Genomic DNA, 15,058 nt, shown 5'->3' on the forward strand with positions numbered 1-15,058 from the left:
GAGTGCTCGCCTGCATGAGCTCGGCAGCCTCCGCCTGTGTTCAGAGACCCCCTCAGCCACTTACTGGCTGAGGAACCTTTGGCAGTTCCATGACTGCTGTGGGCCTCCATTTCCTCATGTGTCAAATGAGTGCTGATAACAGTCACCTATCATCTACGGTAGTTGTGAATACTACATGAGATAACACACGCAAACCACTTAGAAGATGCCTGGGAAGTACCCAGACATTTAGCTAGCTATTACAATTATCTACTTTCCGCAAAACAAACCATCCTCCCCCCTAAAAGGCCCCTGTCTTGAGTGTAGATTTCTGCACAGTGAGCAGAGTGCCGGCTCCAAATGCTCAAACTTCAGGGTCACAGAATTTCAAAACAAAGGGCATCTCGAGGAAGTAAAGAGACAGCCCGAAGGCTCGCCTCACTAGGGGCCCTCAAATCCAGGTCTCCCCCAAAATCCAGCTACACCCCTGCCCCCTTCCCCACCGGCCAACTGCCCCGGCACCAAGCCGCACCCTTTCTTTATCCATTATGAAAACAGCACCGCCCGAAAACCTGCGGTGAGGTTCCGTTAAAACAGTTTATAGAAAGGAAAGCTGTTCTTTCTGTCTCTGCCTAAGATAAGAGGCATCTGAGGCATGAAGGAGCCAAGATGTCACCCGCAGCGCTGAGAAGCCCAACTTCCCTGAGCCAGCCACGCCTGCTCTCAGGTACAGCTGGCGTGACGCTCTAGTCCCACGGCCGTGCCTGTGGGCCAGTTCCTTCATCTCCCTGCGCCTCAGTTTCCTCCCCGGTAAAAACAGGGAACACACAGGGGCTGGGATGGATGGTAAGAACTAAGAGGCCCCATACAGCGCCTGGTGCACAGTGGCCTGTTCCTGGTGGCTGTCGTCTCCTCCTGCACTTCATGGCAGCTGAGTGACCGCTCTCGGTGATTTCTGGCTCCGGGGCTGGGCCGTGCAGACACCACGCTCAGGAGCACGCCAGCGGCAGCCTTCCCGGGGACAGCTCCCCAACACAGGCACACCTGGGCCGACTCGACAGACACAGGCCCGCCGAAGCACGTCCAGCACAGAGGGACGTGGCTGTCAGCAAGGGGGAGCAGAAAGCGAGAGGGGCTGAGCAGAGGTGGAAGCCAAGGGGGGCGGTCACCCAGTCCTGGGAGTCCTGCCTGTCCAGCCTCCTCTGTTCCCCTGGGTGGTTCAGAGCAGGGAGAAGAGGAGATGGGTGTCCGGGGCCCAGCCAGCCCTGGACTCGGACGGAGCACAAGGCCTGGGACTCATGAACGGTGGGAGAATGAAGTCGGGCTCACACCCCATCCATCCCTTCCCCAAATCCTCCCCAACTGTGCTGTCTGCCAGAGCCTCTGCAAGCAAGCACGACCCACCTCCCTCTCTGTCCCCGTCCCTTTCGCTCCCTCTCATCTCATCCCCTTTCGCCACTGGCGATGCTCGTGTGCTCCTCTCCCGTGTGACAGTGGCCCTGCTGCTCCACTCGTCCAGACTCTGGTGGCTCTTCCACCTCCATTCCAAGGAGTCTCTCATCAGACTCTGAGCAAGCCAGGAAGACAGCAGTTCCGGGAGCTCCATTTCAAGGATGCAGACAATGGGAGTGTTTGACCAGAGGCTCCACCAGGGCTTAGGAACTGAGCATGGAGTCCGAAAGGGCAGATGGATGCCAATGTGTGACCATGAAGGACCCATGCCCCAAGCCACCCACCATGTTGAAAACATGAAGCCCGGGCCACCAGAAACCACTGCATGTGGGAAACTCAGATTTGCTTGGGTTTCATGGAGTCGTACCACATTATCGCCTCAACACAGAACCCGGAAAAAGAAAGAAAACAGGCAAATTCCAGCAAGATGAGGCAGTCACAAAATTAAGAATGGCATGATGGATGCACGGCCACAGTATCATAAGCAAAATGGAATTTCCTCCTTAGTCACTGGAGGGCACAGGAACTCAACTCCAGCCGAGGGAGGCCACTGGCGCTGCGTGAACCCACCCCTGGTTCACGGATGGGAGAGAAACTTAGTCAGGAAGACGCTGAGTGCAGCTCCTGTCCTGTCTTCCTTTCCTCAGCTACCACCCTTCTGTCTCCCACCCCCTCCTCACAACCTCCATAAGCCCTTGGCTTGGAAAATCCAAAATCCACGATCGCTGGATTGATATCTTAGAAAACAGCATCTTTTCAAATGGTGAGGACTTTGTGGGAAAATATGAAGATTCCACATTATCTGTGTGTAACCCAGGCTTCCGGATCCAAATCAGGTCCTCTGAGTCATCGTATAATAATCCAGGAATCTGTCCACAATACACTCCGGTCAGAAGCGCTTGTAGTAGGTTTTTGCTTCCCGCCAGCCCTGCCTGCCCCACCCCCACCCCTATGGCCACCAGACCAATGTGCACCCAGCAAGCCAATAGAGCTGGGATATGACTTCCTGCCATCCCCCAGAGTTGTGGCCAGAGGATTATGACTTCCGGAGACACCGCAGGAGACCAGGGACTGTAAACATCGGAGGCTGGTGTCAATTCCATCAGGCTCAAAGCTCCAGCTTCCCGCAGGACCCCCTCTGTCCGTCTGGGGGACCAGAGTCCTGGCATTAAATGCAATGGGTTTTGACATTTCTGGGGCAGGGAGACAGCAGCTGGGGGGACGTGGTCAGGGGTTCCAGGGAACCCTGGCATCTCAGCCTAGACCTTACTCGCTGGGTGTCTGAACCTGTCTGAGCCTCCGTGTTCACATCTGTAAGGTGAGAGTCAGGTAGCATTGACCGCTTGGGGTTGCTGAGACGATTATTACATGTTGGCATATGGCTGGCATTCAGGAAAGGAGAATAAATACACAAGCTCCAAGCCATCCATGCCTACACATCGATGCCCTCTGTGACACTGTGCCCAAGACCGTAACATCTGACTGACTGCCTGAGAACAAGGCTCAAACGAGATGCCATCGAAGCATCAGGAAAGCACTGGCTTCTCCAGGCAGCTGCACGGAGGCTGCCTTAGTCTGCTGAGGCTGCTGTCACAAAATACCATAGGCAGTGGCTTCGACGACAGCCATTTATGTCTCACGGTTCTGCAGGCTGGGGTGCCAGCGTCCCTGCTCTTGGTGAGGCCCTTGGCTGGTAGACAGCTGTCTTATCACTGTGTGCTCACAGGGCCTTCTCTTGGTGGGCACGCATATAAAGAGAGAGAGAGAGAGAGATCTGTCTTCCTCTTTACAAGGACACTAAGCCCCTCATGGGGGCTCATTCTCATCTACCCTAATTACCTCCCCAAGGCCCCATCTCCAAATACCATTGCATTGGGCGGGTAGGGCTTCAACATATGAACTGGGGGAAGATACACACATCCAACTGCAACAGGACGACTGTGACCCATTTCACAGATAGAGACATCGAGGTCAAGAGAAGTTCAATAACTTGCCCAAGGCCATACATCTAGCAAATGGCAGAGCCAGGATTAGACCCAGGCCCCCTGAAGGCACCACACTGTGTTGCACAGGATGTGACAGCAAAGACTCTGTGATATCAGGTAAACACACAGTGGGCACCTGACTTGACCTTAATTTGGTCGCTTGATTTGTTATTGAAGGGGGATAACTGCAAAAACCTCACAGGGCTGCCGCTACAGCGATGAAACATGGTGAAGCCATGAGAAATACCAAAAGAGAGCACATATGTCCTCCACAAATCCGGCACAGTGCCCTGCACTTAGTAGGTGCTTGACAAACATTAGCTGAATGGGGAGACAGCCAATGAATGTCAAACCTTACAGAGTGCTGTATGGATTCAGTGATGCTACCAATAAGAACACCTGCCCTCCAAGAACTCAAGACATGCACCTCCTAGAGCAATTCTCTCCGCCAGGTGAGGCTCCTTCTGGGCACCACCCCCAGGGCCCCACACTGGTGGTCTGCACCCCTGAAACCAATCCATCCCCCAGCAGAAACGGCACGCTGCAGAGCAGGTGGGCAGCGTAGGTGCCCATATTACAGAACGGAAGGGAGAGATGGTAGCGATTCGCTCTCGGGAGACGGCCCCCCAGGAGAGCATGGCATGTTCCCGCTCCAGACAGACGCTGGTCCAGTCAGATGCTGAGCGCCGCCTGCGCACTTGTGCATGTGGTCTAAGGAAGGGCGGGGGCGAGGGCACTGCTCCTCCAGGAAGCCAGGCACCTACCAGCACCCAAAGGACTCCTCCAGGCCGGGGGTCTGCAGACACTTGAAACTCAGCCTGGCCCCACTCTGCTTGGGCTGCAGAAGTGGATGCCAGGTCCCAACCTCATGCTGCCCCAGGCCCGTGTCCTGGACTCAGAGCCTGTGCGGAGGCCCAGGGACCCAGGACTGGGCTTGATTTAACGCTCTGCTGTCACCATTGGAAAGTCTTAATCCTGTTTGGACAAAGGAGCCTGCATCCCATTTTCCCACTTTGCACTGGGCCCCAAGTATTACGCAGCTGGCCCCGCCTACCACGCAGCTGATCGGGCCAGACACCTCCCCTCCACGGCCTCAGTCTCCTCGGTGTCAAATGGGGGCAGAAGGCCTGTCTCCGAGCTGTCGGAGCTGGCTCAGTACACATGTGCTCAGCACGTGACAAGCATGAGCTGCCTTCCCCCAACCCACTGAGGGCCTCAGCTTGCTGCATGGAAAACGGGGTGACTGCCATCGCCACTGGCTACTCCATGGGTGTTTTGAGGGTCTAATAAAGCCAGAGGTGGACACTACCTCTGAATGAGGGGTGCTGCGATCACCATCATCACCCTGACACAGTGAGCTGGTCACAGAAGGAGTGTCGCATCATTTTGGGGTCCCAGTGTTGCACTGGGGGGGGGTTACAGTCAAACACAGCATTTGGGCCAAGGTCCACCCTCTCTCCTGGCACCAGCCTGCAAATACAGATAACCCGCCAGAGGAAGGAAGTCCTCAAATCCCCACCATGTGCCCCAAGGGAACGTCCTGCCAATACTGCCTCGGCTTCCTTTCCCTACTTCATACCCAAGACGAGCTGCCAGCTCCTTGCGGACAGAAAACAGGGCATCAAGCCTGCAGTCTCCCATCGCCTGTGGCCTCACTCGTGCTCTGCATGCAGCTGGAGCCAACTAAACACCATGACTCCCGCAATGCTTTATGAGCTGTCGAAATGCTTGACCCCCAGTGGTAGAATTTAGCTCACAGACGGGGATGACAGCCATCCGGAACTGCCCAGGAGGCGGGACTTCCTATGCTGAAACCAAGGAAGTCCAGCCCCGCCACGACCAGTCCCGTACTCAATAATGTTATTCTCACAAAGGTTACCAAGGGGTTGCTCCTCGGCGGAGGGTCATGGGACTTCTTTCAACCTTCCGCGCATTTCTCTACTTTCTATGTCTAAAGGCCTCATATTAGTTTTATCATCAGGGAAAAACCATTTAAGAAGAAAAACAGACTATTTTCATAGTATGCACACAATTATTTTCCCATTACCAAACCCCAATTTTCCATTTCTAATCGCACGTAGACTAGGAAAAAACAACTCTCCGATTTGTGCTTAGCCCTCTCTCATTCTCTTGCTTCCCTCAGCTTTTCCACAGCACTGATCTTCCTTCCAGCAATTTCCTTTCTAGGCCATCCACAAACAGCCCTGCTGCTGCCCATCCTCCGGCTTTGCAGCTCCAGAGGTGAAGGTTTAGCTGGAACCCACCCCCCAGCCTGGCTGAAACTGGCTCCTGCAGCGGAGACAATGCCTCTCCGATCAGGTGCTGCCTCAGCAGAGGGCCACCATGGCACTGCTCCCTCCGCACCCCGACTCTGGTCCTGCCCGTGGTGTTTGCCTCATCTCCTTCCAGAATTCACCCCATTTGAGCACTTAAGGAGCTGGTACCAGTGCCCGCCACTGCCAACCCATCCTACGGATACAGTGGCGAGCATCACACCCCTGCCCTCAAGATCATAGGCTCACAGGGAGACACCCAGTAAACAGATCAGCAAGGTAGCAGCCTCTGGAAGGTCACACGTGTACATTCCCTGTGCTTTGCACCCCTGGGGACACCCACACATGCACCTGGAGACATGTGCAAAGCAGCGCATCCCAGCACTGTTTTCCAGGAGCCCAAACCTAAAAACAACCCCCAAACCACCACGGGGTGTGAAGGAACAAATACAGCAGCGGTATCATCACCCAAACATAATACAGAGTAAAAAGGGCAAACTGCAGTCGCCACACACCTATGTTATGTCAGATTTTTAAAACACACAAAACGGTGCTACAAGTGGCCTCCAAATATTTAGATTTGCAATAAAAGTTTAAGGACATGACCTATTACGGCCCAAGCTCGGTAGACCAGTACGTCTACAAAAAGAAGGAAATAGAACGGGAGAAGGGGGCCCGTGTACTTCACTTTACCTCTATTTTTTTTTCATTTTTTCAGAAGCAATGATGTAAAATAAATATGCCACATCCTTTAACACTTGTTAATCCTGGGGGTTTGAATATGGGTTAAATGACCCTTTGTGGTTTCTTGTTTTGTTTCCGATGTGAGCAATTCACATTATGCAAAGAAAGGACCCCAAAACTCGACAGCCGGTTCTGAAGTCCAGCAAATCATTGAAGGACAGTGGAGAGCAGAAAGCTGGGGTGCTCACAGACTGCCAAGCGCTCCATCACTGTAAAGGGAGACAGGGCTGCCTGCGTCTGGGTCACACCTCCGCAGCCCACGGCTGCCTGGCCTTAACCTAAGGAACGTGCTGGACTCCACCACCTGTGCCACCTCCACGCTCCCTCCCGGAGGAATCAGCCTCAGCCATCAAATCAGGCCTGGCTCGGTGAAGCCTGGCTCTCTGAAATTCAACACAAGAACTTGCCCAGAGGTGACTCACCCGGTCCGCTCAACAAGCACGTGAGGGGCACAAGGCAAGGACAGCCACCTCATTGAAAGATGAGCTGGGGCCTCAGAGAGCTCCCGAGAATCCCAGGAGCTGACTCAACAACGGTTGGAAAACAGGAGACTCACAGAAGCAACCTGACTTAGATTCAGGGTTTACTGTGTGTCAAGTTCAGAGGCAGGGCCTAACAAGAGGCCAGGTTTCACTTCTCAGGTCACCTGACTGTCACAATAACCCTGTTTCTTAGAGGAGGAAACAAAGACCCAGAGAGGTCAAGCATCCCACCTACGTCACACAGCCAGGAAGCCCGGGAGCTTACATAGCCCCACATTTTCTAACATGCTTCAGCAACGTCTCTGGAGAGTTTCTCCATCAGAAAGATTCTTTTTTTGAAGAACATGAGCACCCTCATGTTCCCTGAACATGCAACAAGGAGTTTCCAGGACCCCGGGGTGAGCTGAAAGCTGGGAGCTGGTCCCAGCTAATGTTTGTTTGTTTATATCATCACCTCCTGCTAAACCCAGTCCAGGACCTCTGAGTGACTCAGAGACCTCACCACCAGCAGCTGCTCACTGCTTGGAGCCAGATAAGTCTCCCTGGGGGAGGGGAGGGTCAGGGCAGTTCCTGCTAATCGGTGCAGCTGACCCCTCTCCCTAGGACCCCCACCCCATATGATGGGTGGCATAGATGGTTGTAGATAGATAGATGGACAGGAAAGACCCCCACCCCCAGCAACTGCCCTGCAAAATGACTTTGACGGGACAAAGAAAGGGGACAAAGCCTGCCCACCCCCATCATGGGAAGTAACCCACTTGCCAGTGAGGAGCCAGACGAGAGAACCAGCAGGGCAGATGGGAACACACACACACGCACGCGCACACACAGAGGCTCTGGTCTCCAAGCCTTTTCCATGAAGGGTCTACGAGCCTGAAACAGAGAACATATCTTGAAACTGTGTCAGTTCCCAAAAGCTGTTCTCTTTATCTGACCCCACTAGTCCTAAGTGAGAGAGAGAGAGAGAGAAAGAGAGAGAGAGAGAGAGAGAGAGAGAGAGAGAGAGAGAGAGAGAGAGAGAGAGTCAGTGCACTCACACCCCTGCTTTGGACAGCTGAGAATCACCCCCCAACTTGTCCAAACATGCCCACTTCTCCCCCAACGGCCTGCCTCGCCCACCCAGGTTGTTCCCAATGCCTGTCTCTGGTTAACCAGGCACCGTAGGGAACAGGCTCAAGCTCACCCACCTGGGCTCAGGCTTTCAGGGGCCAAGGCCACCGTCCTGGACCACTGCGAAGAGTTTTATGTGTAGTTGCTATAAACCTTCAATTGCCTCCACCCTCGCTCAGGGACAACGGGCGGGTTGGAGAAGGGGTGGGTGGAAGGTCAAGCAGATACCCTCCTCGAATCTACTCAATTCATTAACTTCGGAATTCCATGGGCCAGTGTTTTCTCAAGTCTTCTAACACTCAGCACTCACCCAGAAGGAGGGGGCTACAACCCTCACACCTCACAGTCCGGCTGGCAAAGCCAGGGCATAGCTTCCTGGGCTGCAGCAGGGCTGAGGACAGCAGCCACCAGGAGCCACTGGGCCTCCACGGGGAGTCACTGACAGTTAGAAAGCAAATACCAGCTGGCCTCCCGGAGCTAAGAACTAGAGATTCAGATGAACAAAGTGCAGCTCAGAGAGGTTTCGGGATGAGAGCAAGGTCACACAGCTATGAAACAGCAAAGCTTCAAAATCTGTTGTGTGTTGCTCCCACAGGGGTCCCTGGACCCCCTGGGGTCTGCACAGGGTGACAGAGAGAGAGAGAGAGAGAGAGAGAGAGAGAGAGAGAGAGAGAGAGAAGCCTTGTGACTCATTCTCTGGGCAGACTGGAGACCAGGGGTTCTCCATGAATAGCCATGGGGTTGCTGATTGGTTGGTGTTTAGGAATGCTTGGAATGTGCCTGCTTAACCTTCCAACCTGGGTGTGCCCCCCACCAACCTTTATATACAAAGAAACGAAACGGAGGTCCAGAGAGATCCAGAAAGCTGCCCAGCGTATCTGAGAGACAGTGGGGGAGCTGGTGTGCACACTGCCCTCCGGCAGCCTTCACCCTCCCTACTCCTGCTCCGCGGCGGTCCTCGGAGGGCGATAAGGCTCTCCTCCAACAATGGCGTCCGAGAGCGTGACATTGTGCCTGGAAGAAGTGTCTCAAGCGTCCCAGCTCAGAAGAGAAATGAGACGGTTTCCCTACCAATGAGCGTTCAAAGATGCAGAGAAGAAAGGTGACCTTCCCAAGGTCACACAGCCCCGGGGGTCTGAGAAGGGAGCAGAAGTCGCATCTCTCAGCTCCAGGTAGCGTGGCCCAGTGGCTTTGGAATCAGAGCGAACTGTGTTCAAATCCTGCCTATGTGCCCTGAGGAGACCAGCTTTGCCTCTCTGTGCTTCAGTTACATCGGCACTAAGAAAGACCATAAGAATACTGCCTACCCCATAGGTCTGCTCTGGGCTTGGGACGGACGAATGTCCGCCGTGTGCCCTACACGGAGACTGACTTAACAAACGGTGGTGACTGTCCATCAGGGGAGCACCCTCCAAGACTCGGGGCAGGTGCTCAGAGCAGCCGGGAAGGAGGGGCAGTGGGGAGTCCCACTTCTCGCCGTGGCCGTTCTGTGTCTGCTGGTGCCCAAGTCCATCCTCACCTTCCTGGGAGGGGCAGCAGATAACCAGGACCACCACAATGGGCTTGTTCTAGGGAGTAACCGATAAAAGGAGAAAAGGCCGGGCTGTGGGCCCTGTGATAAGTGAGCGGGCAGCTGCCCCAGTGGGGTGACAGGGGGACATGGCACGAACAGGTGCCAGAGGCCTGTGCAAGCGGAAGCAGAAGCGGCAGTGCTGCGCCTCGGTCTCCCCCACTCACTTCATTAGCGGAAGCCCACGGGGCTCCAGGACAGCTCTGCCCACCAGGGCAAGCCCAGCCCACCCTTCCAGCCCTCCAAAGTCTCCCAGACCCTCCACAGCCTCTCCCTGGATGAGGGGGCTCCCTGCCCTGTTTGGCCATGGTCCGGCGAGCACAGCCCATGATGAGGGGCTGCAAACCCACACTTGCCCAAGGGCACAGGCTCCCTGAAGACCCTGAGCCTCAGGGACTGGACTGGGACACCTACTGTATCCCAGGGCCCAGCACGGGCCCCGTTTCCTCCCAGACACAGTGGGGGTCTGAGTTCTTATGGAAAGTCTGTCTCTCCCAGAGGACAGACAGGGCAATCTGTACTAAGGACCCCAAGAGCAGTGCTCAACAGCAGGCAGTACTCAACACACACACACACCCGACTCGGGTTCCTGCCCGGCCGTCTTTAGATGAATAACCTCGGGAAAGTGATGTGGCCGCTCAAAGCCTCAAGCTTTTCAACTGTGAAATGGGCAATGCCGCAGCCCACCTCGGGGGGGCTGTTGAGCTGATGAAGTTACACAGATGCTCGAAATGAGAGCGTTGCCCTTTTGTTGGTCCTTTTCAGGAAAGCCGGAAGGAAGCCACTAAGACCCCACTATCTGATCAACTATGATGCAATGAATAAGATGCCTCCTGTGTGTTCAGCCTGTGAGCAAGATAAATGTGGTTCCTGAGCTCAGAGTTACTTGCTAGTGTAAGATGAAGACAAGAAGTCAAGTACCTTGCATAAATGAAGAGAAGATTCCAAAGCACCTAGGTGCTGTGAACTACAATAGAACAGTATGGAATAACCACAGGGCCATTGTTTCCATTAGGAAGTCACAGGGGAAGGCTCTCAGACAGGTGCCACCAAACATCAGCGGAGCTAGGAATCCAATCAAAATTGAGCCCCAGAGCCCGCCCCAAGTGCAGTCTTGGGCAGCCAAGTGCCAAGTGGCCCCAGGTGACCTGAGCCCTCAGGCACTGGCAGTTTGAGCTGCCCTTCTCCAGTGGGCAGCCCAGCGCTAAGGCAACATCACACGGAGCCACCAACCTCACAGCTGCCAAGTCCCCGGGTGGAGGGGGGCAGTCCTCCTGCTTGTCAACTGAAGAAGCGCCACAGGCCTTTGTTGCCAAGTCCACCCTCACGCTGACACAAGCTCCTTTCCCTCATCTGCTGGTCACCTGCCACTCAGCCTTCCCATGGGCTCCAGGGACTGTGACCTCTGACCGACTGTCCATGCCAACCAGCAGTGCCCAGTTCAAAGTCCAGCACAGCCCACCTGGCTCTGCTCAGAAAGCCTTTAAAAGCCCAAGCGGCTCCCACGCTCCCCAAAAGATCTCCCCACAACCAGCAGTGACCCCTCCCATGCGCTAAGTGTCTGCTGTGTGCCAGGTACGATGCTGGCTGTCAGCACATCAGTCCCTATGCTGTGACCCTTGACACCAATCTTGTGAAGTATGACATTACTTCACCCTAATGGAATAGACAGGCAAGGTACCAGCAGTCACTTGCCCAGAGTCACACAGTGGGTACAGGTTAGAGATTCAAGCCCGAGGTCCTTCAGCGCCCCAGGCACCCTGCTGACATCCAACTCTCCGATTCCAGCTCCAAGCACAGGGCCAAGAAAACGCCCTGCCCCATGACTGCCTCATGCTCCATTTACTCTCCAATGTCTTAATTCATTAAGGACCATGTCTTCATTCACCCTCTCTGGAGCAGGAGCCACTATCGACCAGGCACTATGTTATGTCTCTAAGACACCGAGCCATGCAGAAGAGGCCCTAGCCTTCAGGGCTTTTACAGTGTCCTAGATAAGAGACAGACACGAGAACCAGGGAAATCAGAAGAAGGTGACAGGTATGATGACACGTGTCAGAGAAGGAGACAGTGGTGCCTCCCAGGAAGCAACTTTACATCCCCCCCCACCCATCTCCCCCAAGCCGGACACAAAGAACAAGCTCATTAAAGGCCAGCTCCTTTTCAGAGCCTGCCACATCAAATGACCTCGCTGCCACCAGCCAAGCCAGAGTCACCTAAAGCCTGACAGAACATACATAAGCTGTGTGCACATGAGATGTGACACAGGACTTACGTTTGACAGGGAGCCGGAGAGCGAGCTGGAGAGACCCAACCAAACATTCCTGTCCAAGCGGAGGACAGAGAGCTCAGCATTCACAGGAATCGGTGGTCCTCCGTCCCCAGAGGGCATCCAGGCTGCAGGAATCCATGAGGCACTGGGCCAGGGCCTTCCTTAAAATCACCTTTAGCATCCAGAAATGTGCCGGGTATGTGCAATTCCAGAATAATGCTTCCACCAGCATCATTCCCCAGGCGGCTGAAGATCACTGTAAATCCACACGGCTCGGAAAATCCTTGCATGAAGCTGACAGGTGCGGCCATCACGAGGGGCATCTTGCTGATTCCTTTCTAGTCAAAAATGATCAGACCTGGGGATGCAAAGAAGAAAATGCAGCCTTGTTACAGTCACGGTAGTCATTTGTTCTTTCTTTATATTTGTCCCTAATACGAGGTCTGACAATTAAGTTCGTGAACTTGTTGCAATGATGTTGCTCACCTGTTTTGATATCAGAGGGATTATTATGAACTTGCACCAACTGGACAAACAGTGAACCAGGTTTACTATTTGGAAGAGCTGAAAAGGCCACGTGAAAAAGTTAAGCGACCTGAACTTTTCGCCAATTCATGGCTCTTGCATCATCACAATGCACCAGCTCTCACGGCACTGTCTGTGAGAGAGTTTTTAGCCAGGAAACAAATAACTGTATTGGAACACCCTCCCTATTCACCTGATCTGGTCCCCAATGACTTCTTTTTTCCCTTTTACTGAAGGGAAGACATTTTGATGACATTCAGGGCATCAAGGGTAATACGACGACAGCTCTGATGGCCGTTCCAGAAAAAGAGTTCCAAAATTGCTTTGCAGGGTGGACTAGGGACTGGTGTCGGTGCATAGCTTCCCAGGGGGAATATTTCCAAGGTGACCATAGTGATATTCAGCAATGAGATATGTAGCATTTTTTCTAGGATGAGTTCGCAAACGTAACTGTCCGACCTCATAATTGGGTTGTTGGAAAAGTCATGAAGCATTTTTCCAATGAAAAACATAGAAAAAAATACGTCACAACTTTTCTGACAACCCAATACTTAGAGGGGACTCTAAAACTAATGCCCTGTAGCTCTGATACCCAAAGAGAGGTGAGTCAGGAAACCAGGGGACCTTCGGGGCAGCCACCCATAGACACCAAAGACCTCACAGATGGGACCTTTCTGTGTAGGGCTGCTCAGAACTACCATGGGAGGGCAGAGGGGGCTGAGGTACATCCACTATGAAGATGAGGACCAGAAGGTTCCAGAAAGGTCAGGTGGCTGGCTTAGGGGGTTAACAGCACAGGCAGGCCTGGCACGCAGCCCTCGACTTCTCCACATGGCTCAGTGGTCCGGGCAGTGAGCTGAAGGGGTTTTGGGTCAGCTGGGAGGAAGTGGTTCTCTGTTTTGTTTCTTTTTAAAGACAGCCACAAAGCCCTGGCAGGACTCCAGGCCTTGTCCTGAAGTGAGCGGTGCTTCAGGGAAGGCCTGGGCCTGTGCCCTGTTTTCTTGATTCATTCAGCAATGACTGAGCACCTGCGAGGTACCCGGTACTGTTCTAGTTCTACAGGAATCCCTTTGTCTCTCCAACCCAGTGCGCTTAAGTTATTCCCGAGATAAACGGAAGCACAAACGGATCCCCAGTGCATAGGGCCCTAAGCCCAACAGTCACCAGCCACCCACAGATAACAACTGCCCTTTACGGAGAGCCTACAGCTCTCCCTGCTAAAAGCTCTGGCCACCATCTGATACAAACCCCTAACCACACTGGGACTCCCGCCTCCACTTCCCAGATGAGAAAACGGGGGCGCAGACAACTCTCTTACTCCAATACAGTAAGAGAGTAGAGCCCAAATATGAGGCCAGTCTGTCTCCCGAGTCTGCACCCTGACCATCAACCACCCCGCGGTGACTACTGAGGGACGCCTGTCCGGAACTGTCATTTTTGTAACTTATGCGATCGGGCATTTCCTGTGACTAGAGTCCTCATTTAACCCTCACAACAACCCTATGTGGTATAGATGATTCCGATCCCAATTTCAGAGATGAGAAACCTGAGGCCCAGACAAGGTAAGCCACTTGCCCAAGATCACACAGCTAGAGAAATCACAGAACAGGAATTGTGCAGTCAGACTCCAAAGCCCATGAGCTTGGTCGTTGTACCCACTGCCATCAAGAGCAACTTGCGGCAATAACAAATTTTCAAATACTCAGGGGTAGGAGACAACACACATTTATTATCTTACAGTCTTGGAGGTCAGAAAGCCGAACGAGTCTTATTAAGCTAAAACCAAGGTGTCGGCTAAGCTGTTCCTTCTGGAGACTCTAAGAAAAATCTCTTTGGCCTTTTCCAGCTTCTAGGGCAGCAGATCTCAACCTGTGGGTCGCGACCCCTTTGGGGGTCGAATGACCCTTTCACAGAGGTCGCCTAAGACCATCGGAAAACAAAAAGATATTTACATGACGATTCATAACAGTAGCAAAATTACAGTTATAGAGTAGCAACGAAAATGATTTTATGGTTGGGGGTCACCACAGCATGAGAAACTGTATTAAGGGGTCGCGGCATTAGGAAGGTTGAGAACCGCTGTCATAGAGGCTGCTCTCGGATGCCTCGGCCAACGGCTCCCTTACTCCACCTTCAAATACAGCAACATAGCCTCTCTCTGACCCGGCCCCTCATCACATCTCCTCCAACTGACTCTTCTGCTTTTAAGGGTCCATGTAAACGAATACCTTGGGAACACCCCGATGACCCAAGATAATTCATTTCAAGGTCATGAATCATATCCACAAAGTCTGTTTTGACACGTAAGATAATATATGTATTCACAGGTCCTGAGGACTGGGGCCTGGGCATCTTTGGGGGCCTGTTGCTCGTAGCAACCATGCCAAAGGGCATCCATCCTCCAATTTAAACATTCTACAGTGACCAGGGGTCACAGAGTGTGCTCCCCTTGTCCCATGTAAACCCACCTGACATAGCTTTTCAGCCCAAGAGGAAAATGGGTTCGAAGGGAAGCTCACGTGTCTAAATATCAGCCCCTAAGAGAGAAGTACAGCCTAGTGGTTAAAACAAGACAGTTTGAAGTCAAACTACCAAATTGACTGAGCTATGTTCCTCTGGAGAACAACTGTTAACCCTTAGCTTCCTCGTCTACAAAACGGGGGCAA

At 53.3% G+C, this 15,058-nt stretch overlaps 1 protein-coding gene across 23 annotated transcripts in view; it reads right to left on the reverse strand.

Annotated features, from left to right (window-relative positions):
• LOC109383228 (uncharacterized) overlaps positions 1–15,058 on the reverse strand; it is a 433,428-nt gene that overhangs the window by 363,192 nt on the left and 55,178 nt on the right. For 21 of the 23 annotated variants that reach the window (XR_002124125.1, XR_002124113.1, XR_002124111.1 and 18 more), the window contains exon 2: positions 11,871–12,225. The gene's annotated coding sequence lies outside the window, so the exon portion shown is untranslated. Of the gene's footprint in view, positions 1–7,673; positions 7,789–11,870; positions 12,226–15,058 lie in introns of all 23 variants that reach the window. The other 2 variants (XR_002124132.1, XM_019643454.1) reach the window with 1 other exon arrangement.

This window comes from Hipposideros armiger, unplaced genomic scaffold (genome assembly GCF_001890085.2).
Source record: "Hipposideros armiger isolate ML-2016 unplaced genomic scaffold, ASM189008v1 scaffold_78, whole genome shotgun sequence".
Classification (NCBI taxonomy): domain Eukaryota; kingdom Metazoa; phylum Chordata; class Mammalia; order Chiroptera; family Hipposideridae; genus Hipposideros; species Hipposideros armiger.